At 58.9% G+C, this 5,629-nt stretch overlaps 2 long non-coding RNA genes across 2 annotated transcripts; both read right to left on the bottom strand.

Moving 5' to 3' along the window:
* Positions 1 to 1,456: 1,456 nt before the first annotated feature.
* Positions 1,457 to 2,731, bottom strand: LOC145714923 (uncharacterized). The gene is made up of 4 exons (XR_014137060.1): positions 2,688 to 2,731; positions 2,404 to 2,549; positions 2,207 to 2,298; positions 1,457 to 1,513 (listed from the first exon to the last, which is right to left on the bottom strand). It is a non-coding gene; the product is annotated as an uncharacterized LOC145714923 (long non-coding RNA).
* Positions 2,732 to 2,750: 19 nt separating this feature from the next.
* On the bottom strand, positions 2,751 to 4,305 carry LOC145714922 (uncharacterized). The gene is made up of 3 exons (XR_014137059.1): positions 4,250 to 4,305; positions 2,956 to 3,033; positions 2,751 to 2,799 (listed from the first exon to the last, which is right to left on the bottom strand). It is a non-coding gene; the product is annotated as an uncharacterized LOC145714922 (long non-coding RNA).
* Positions 4,306 to 5,629: the final 1,324 nt, after the last annotated feature.

The raw sequence follows: 5,629 nt of genomic DNA, 5'->3' as shown, positions 1-5,629 counted from the left end.
TGCCCTCTGCCCTCTCATCATCAGCCGTGATGAGTCGGGTGATGCTCTTCCTCTGTGTCCACAGGCTTAACCCGTGTGTCCAACACGCCATGTGAGACTTGTGAGAAGACTCCCAAGTGCAAACACCAGCAGGCGCTCAGGGAGGTCACCTCGTCCCAGGCAACCTGTGTTCCTTTGCCTGAGTGCCTGGACAAAGGCTGCCTCGGCCACATAGGGAACGATGGACTTGTACAGCCTTAGCATTCTGTGCAGAGGTCCCAGGCAGTCCTGGCCTGGAGCTTAGAAAGGACTGGGATGAGCCTCACTGGCAAAGACGTGAGTGCTGGGGTACTCCTTACAGAGCAGTTGACTGCTTGCCAGAGAGGTCTGTGCTAGGGATGGGGCAAAGCTCCACCAGCAACAATTGCACCCATCCCAGCGATTACTGTCAGGACTCAGCAGGGAAGGGACTGCACTCTTGTATTCTGGCACCTGACCGTCCCACATAAGCACCTCATTCACAGAGACCCCTGTGTCTCTCCTTGTCTCTCCGGCGGCTTACACACCCAATCCTGCACACACAGAGACACATGGCTACACAATCGCACGAACATATGCACGCTCACACTGCCAGCACCACCCCGGATCTCAGGCCCATTTTGCCACAGATGCCCACACACACTCGCAGGAACTCACGCTGGATCTCTGCCCTCACGCGTACTCTCTGCATGAAATCCCACTCATAAGCCTCGCTGCTGCCCACAACCCACACCTGCCCCTCCCCCTCACACATCTCCCATCCTGAGCCACTGTCTGAGGACAGGGCTCGGGGTCAAAGGAGCCCCGGGTGTGGGAGGCAGCAGCAAGGTATACTGGCATCGACTATGAGAAGCCTGCCTGCTCCTGAGTTGTCCGGGGACATGTGGTCTTCGCTCTGATCCTGACTGGAGGCTTTGCTGACTGGATTCTATCTCACCAAGGACACAGCACCCCTCTGGGATCAAGGGTCCTGGCTGAAACCCCCCGAGTCCTGGCCACACTGTACCAGGACCCAATGGACCAATTTGGTCCCACTGTGCAATCCCCTTCCCTGCCTTTCGGCTCTGGCCTATACAATAAATCTCCAAATAACAGGTCTGTCTCTTCCTCCTCCTCCTTCCAGGCTCTTCCTGCCCAAGAAGGCAGGCCTCTGTGCACATGGCAACACCGGCCCCACCCCAGTACTGCACCTCTCCCGCACACACAGAATCACCCGGGCAGCGGCAGGACAGTCACACTCAGGTCCCTTCCTCATCGTCCCTCCTCAGGTCCCCATACACACACACACACACACACACACACACACACACACACACACACACACACACACATACACAGAAGGGTTTTCAGCTTCCTGTATGTGTCCACATAAACATCGTGACAACTCTTCAAGGCTGCCACATGTGATCACTTCCCCAATTCTCTCCGGGGCACGTAGAAGACAGGAGACTCATCCACCCATCTCTTCTAGTGCTGGTGGCATCCTCCATTGTTTCTGCATGGGCAAAGATAGAAGCTCTGCGCCATTCATGCTCACACAGATGCAGAGGCCCTGACACATGTGGGCACACGCAGACACATTTGCGTACATGCACACACACGCACCTCCACGCAACAGACACCAAGAATGATACGGGATATTTGCAAATACATCCCAGATGCTGTCACTCTTGTGCTTCACCCTTTTGTGATCCCCCTTGCTTTCTCACCCAGGGATTCATTTCCAGCCCCCAATGGCCTTGGACCAGTTCTAAGAATGGCTGTCGGGTTGCGGGAGGACATGGCGTGGTGGGGCACATGGAAGGAAGTGCGAGATTCTCACCACAGTGGTGCCTGGGGACACGGCAGCTCCTGACCCAAAGACTGGCAGGCAAATCCAGACTGAAGGAGCAGGGGGAAGCCCGGGACAGGGCGGACATCCACGGGGAGCATTTGTGGTGAAGCACTGCTCCTCCCGAGTTGCTCTCCAAAGCCCCAGCCCACAGCACAACTGCATTTGGTTTGCAGGCTTCAACCCTCTGTGTGTTTGTTGCTGAGTCTCTGCAGGTCCCCTGTCATCCTCCCACCCTCTCCCCATGCTACCTGTGTCCCTGTGTCGGCGGACCTTCCATTTGCAAGCCAATGTGTGGCCCACGTTCCCTTGCCCATACAACACGCAGGTCAACACACCGCATACTGGGGTTCTCACCGACACGTGAGCACGTCAGATCACTGTCTTCTGGTCCCTTCCTCCCTCAGGTAGTACTGCAGGGGATTGGGCCACAGGTCCTCGATGATGATCTGGAAGAGGACACAGGCCGGCGCCACATTGGGCATAGCCCACTCTCCTCTCTGGCCGGGGGCCACCCACATCCCCACTGCTGAGGAAGGCCTCAGGGGCCCCACCTCGGCAATCCTGTTCGCCCCTGGGCAGCTGTGCTCACACAGCCAGTTGAACAAGTTAAGGCTGGTGGGGTCATGCCTGCGACTGGGAGCTCCACGTTCATAATCCCAGAACCACTGGACTGGAGTGGAACGCGATGTCCTGTAGCCTGCAGGAAGAGAGGATTTGAGGAGCAAGCTGATGGCCTCCTCCCCACCCACCTGCCCCTCCCCCTCCCCCTCCCTCCTGCCCCTGATTCATGCTCCTCATCCCCCTGCCCCGCACCATCATGGGACCCACACCCTACCAGCAAAGCTCAGCTGATACTCCTTAATGATCACTGGGTTCTGGAAGTACGGGTTGGCCTCAAAGAAAAACATCACTCTGCAGCGGTACTTGGGATGGCCCACTTCTTCCACCTGCCGTGAGCAATGGGACAGGAGGGGTCAAGTGTCCTCCCTCGGGGTCCTGAGCTACTTGCCTGGCTGTGAGGGTGAGCACCTTTGCCTCACCCTCTCCTGCCCAAATCCCACACCCGACGGGACGGCCCCCAGCCACAGCCTCCCCGGTCTCACCTCCAAGTCGACCACGTAGCTGAGCACGTCTTTGTCCTGGGCACCGATCATGGCCGACAACTGGGGGTGATTCAGAATCTGTGCTGTGTCAAAGAGCTGTGCCTTCAGATGCTGTGGAAACAGACACAGCCCCCCTCCAACCCTCCCAGGCTAAGAGCAAGGGACTAGATCATGGCATGTGCAGAAAGACCAGGAAACACTAGTCCCCACACTCCTCAGCCTCTGCAGATGCATCAGACCCCATCGACACTGGGCAGTCCGTTGGCTTCCTGTACCTCCCACGCTGTCTGCACACAGCAGGGAGAGACTCCACTGCCTGCACGCCTCACAGTTCCTTCCTATATCTGACCTGTGTGGGCTGCCAGCAACCCATCATAGCTTGTGATGTCGGCATGTGCTCTGACCCCTCCTCACGGCTGGGTTTCTTGGCATATTCCCGTGAAGACCTATGTTGTCACCAGCCTCCTGAGTCCAGATGGAATAACATGGCTTACAGGAACCCGACTGCACACTTACGCTGCAAGCAGAGGGTGTGGGAGGGAGAAAGAGATCGAGAAGCACGGACGAGGAAGGTCGAGGAGGGAAAAGGATTAGACACAGTGACACAGCCAGTCCGGAGAGAAAGACATGGGTGGGACCGAGCCGGAGCCTGAGGACAGAGAGGGAAGCAGGGGTGGAGATACCAGGAGAGAATCCTCTGTGTGTGTGTGTGTGTGTGTGTGTGTGTGTGTGTGTGTGTGTCAGGGTCTGAGGAGGCAGCTTGTACCCCATTCGGAGTGGGTCTCAGTCGTCCTACTGTCTGGCAAAGGGGCGTGGCGTGGTTCCACTAAAGGTCATGAGTGTGTGTCTGAAATGCTCTCTTTTGAAGGAACTGCTAGGAAACGTGCACAGCCTGTGAATGTGAAGGTGGGTGTGCGGCCTGCGTAACTCTCCCATTTTGCAGCGAAATATTTCCTTGCCTTATCTGCTCTGAGTGAAGGCTGCTTTGTGCTACCCTAGCTCTGGTAGCATGGGGACACATGGCTCGTGTCTGCAAGTAATATTTGAGACCAGCCTGCAGGCCAACATCGGCGGAGACCTAGAGGAAACTGACCCAGTCACCAAGTCCCCCCATCCCCAACAACCGCCCCTGTCCAAGGCCTTACACTGGATCCCAGACCACACCAACCCAGGGCCAGGGACCATTCCCCAGCTCTCCTCTCTGGGGGCCATCGCCCTGAGGCACCCTGCTCTCAGTGCCCAGCCCTCCTGCACAACAGCCCCCGCCATCACCCACCAGCACAAGGAAGGATACCGCCTGGGCCCAGAAGCCAGGGATGTGCTTGATGATGGCCCTTCTGTGATCCAAGTGAGAAATCCGTCTCCGAAGAATCCTGCGCTTCAGCCGCCATAAGGCCCTGGAATCCTGGGCATTCCCAGCGCTGATCTCCAGCTGAAGACGCTCCAGCGCTGCCAGCGGGTCCTGGGCTGAGGCAGGACGCAGCGCTGGCTCTTGCTGCTGCAGCGGCTGTGAGAGCTGGGGCCCCTCCTCCGCCTCTGCATCTGCCTCGCGCTTCTCCTCTTGCTCCTGAATCTCCTCCTGCTGCTGTCTCTCAACTTCCACCTCCTCCTCCTCGTGCATGTCCTCTGCTTCTGGCTTGGCTTCCTCAGAATTCTCCTCTCCAGCCACCTCAGCCTTGGTCGCCTCGCCGTCCTCTTCCTCCTCCCCGATCACCACCTCAGCCGCCACCATTCCGTCATCCAATATCAGCACCAATTCCTCCGCTGGGCTTGCCACCTGTATCTCACACCCGGCCTGGGCTTCCTGCACAGGATGGGCGCTTGCCGCCCCTGAACCTGGGACTGCGGCCAGCCCACGCCCTCCAGCGCTCCTGCATTCCCGCGGGGCCGGGACTCTCCACCTTTCGCATCCAGGATGATCAGGGCCCAGGGTCGACGGGAATCTCCGCTTTGTCCGGACCGCGACACGCTGGCCATGACGCTCGGGCCCGGCCCCAGTGTAGCTAGGGCAGCCTCAGGACAAGGACAGGAAACGGCAGCAGGTGGGGAGAGCCTTGGCCGCAAGACCATTAGCTCCCTGAAGGCTCCCGCCTCAGCCCGCCAAAGTTGCGCGCAGGCGCACAGGCTCTGGGATTTGAGGACTCCGCATTGGCTGTGGCTGCTGTGGAGGAGGGGCCGAGACAGAGGCAGTGAAGAGTGTGCGCATGCGGCCTGGGGGCGAAGTGGTTCCAGGGCAGGTCAGGCCAGCTGGCCAGGTTCGGGGAGCAATCAGTTGCAAGACAGCAAGACAGGGTGCTGGCCGCCAGCAAGCGCGCGCCAATGGCCGGTCCAGGCTCTGGAGCGAGTGCCAAGGTGCCAGCGTGGCCCCCGTTTGCCGCATGTCCTCTTCAGCGCTGTCACCTTCCAGGCCTGAATTGCGAGGTCCCGGTATCGCACAGTCTGTGGTGGCTTGTACACCCTTTCTCCAGAGGCCTCACTACGGGCACCAGAGCGTTCAGCACAGGAACGTCCATGCCGTGAGCCACTGCCTGCTCCGTCCCTTGCCCCTTCTTCATGAAGCTGGGGCAAGGCCTGGAGAAGTCCTTAGTGTCACGCCTACCGGGGCCACATGGCCGTCCGCACGGTATCTCCTCCTTGGCCGTTAGGCTGAGGGCGGCGGTAAGGTGGGTGCCCA

This window comes from Panthera onca, chromosome Y, assembly GCF_046562875.1.
Source record: "Panthera onca isolate mPanOnc1 chromosome Y, mPanOnc1 haplotype 2, whole genome shotgun sequence".
NCBI classification, from domain to species: domain Eukaryota; kingdom Metazoa; phylum Chordata; class Mammalia; order Carnivora; family Felidae; genus Panthera; species Panthera onca.
The sequence above is the reverse complement of the archived record's forward strand: the minus strand, read 5'-3'. Positions and strand labels throughout refer to the sequence as shown.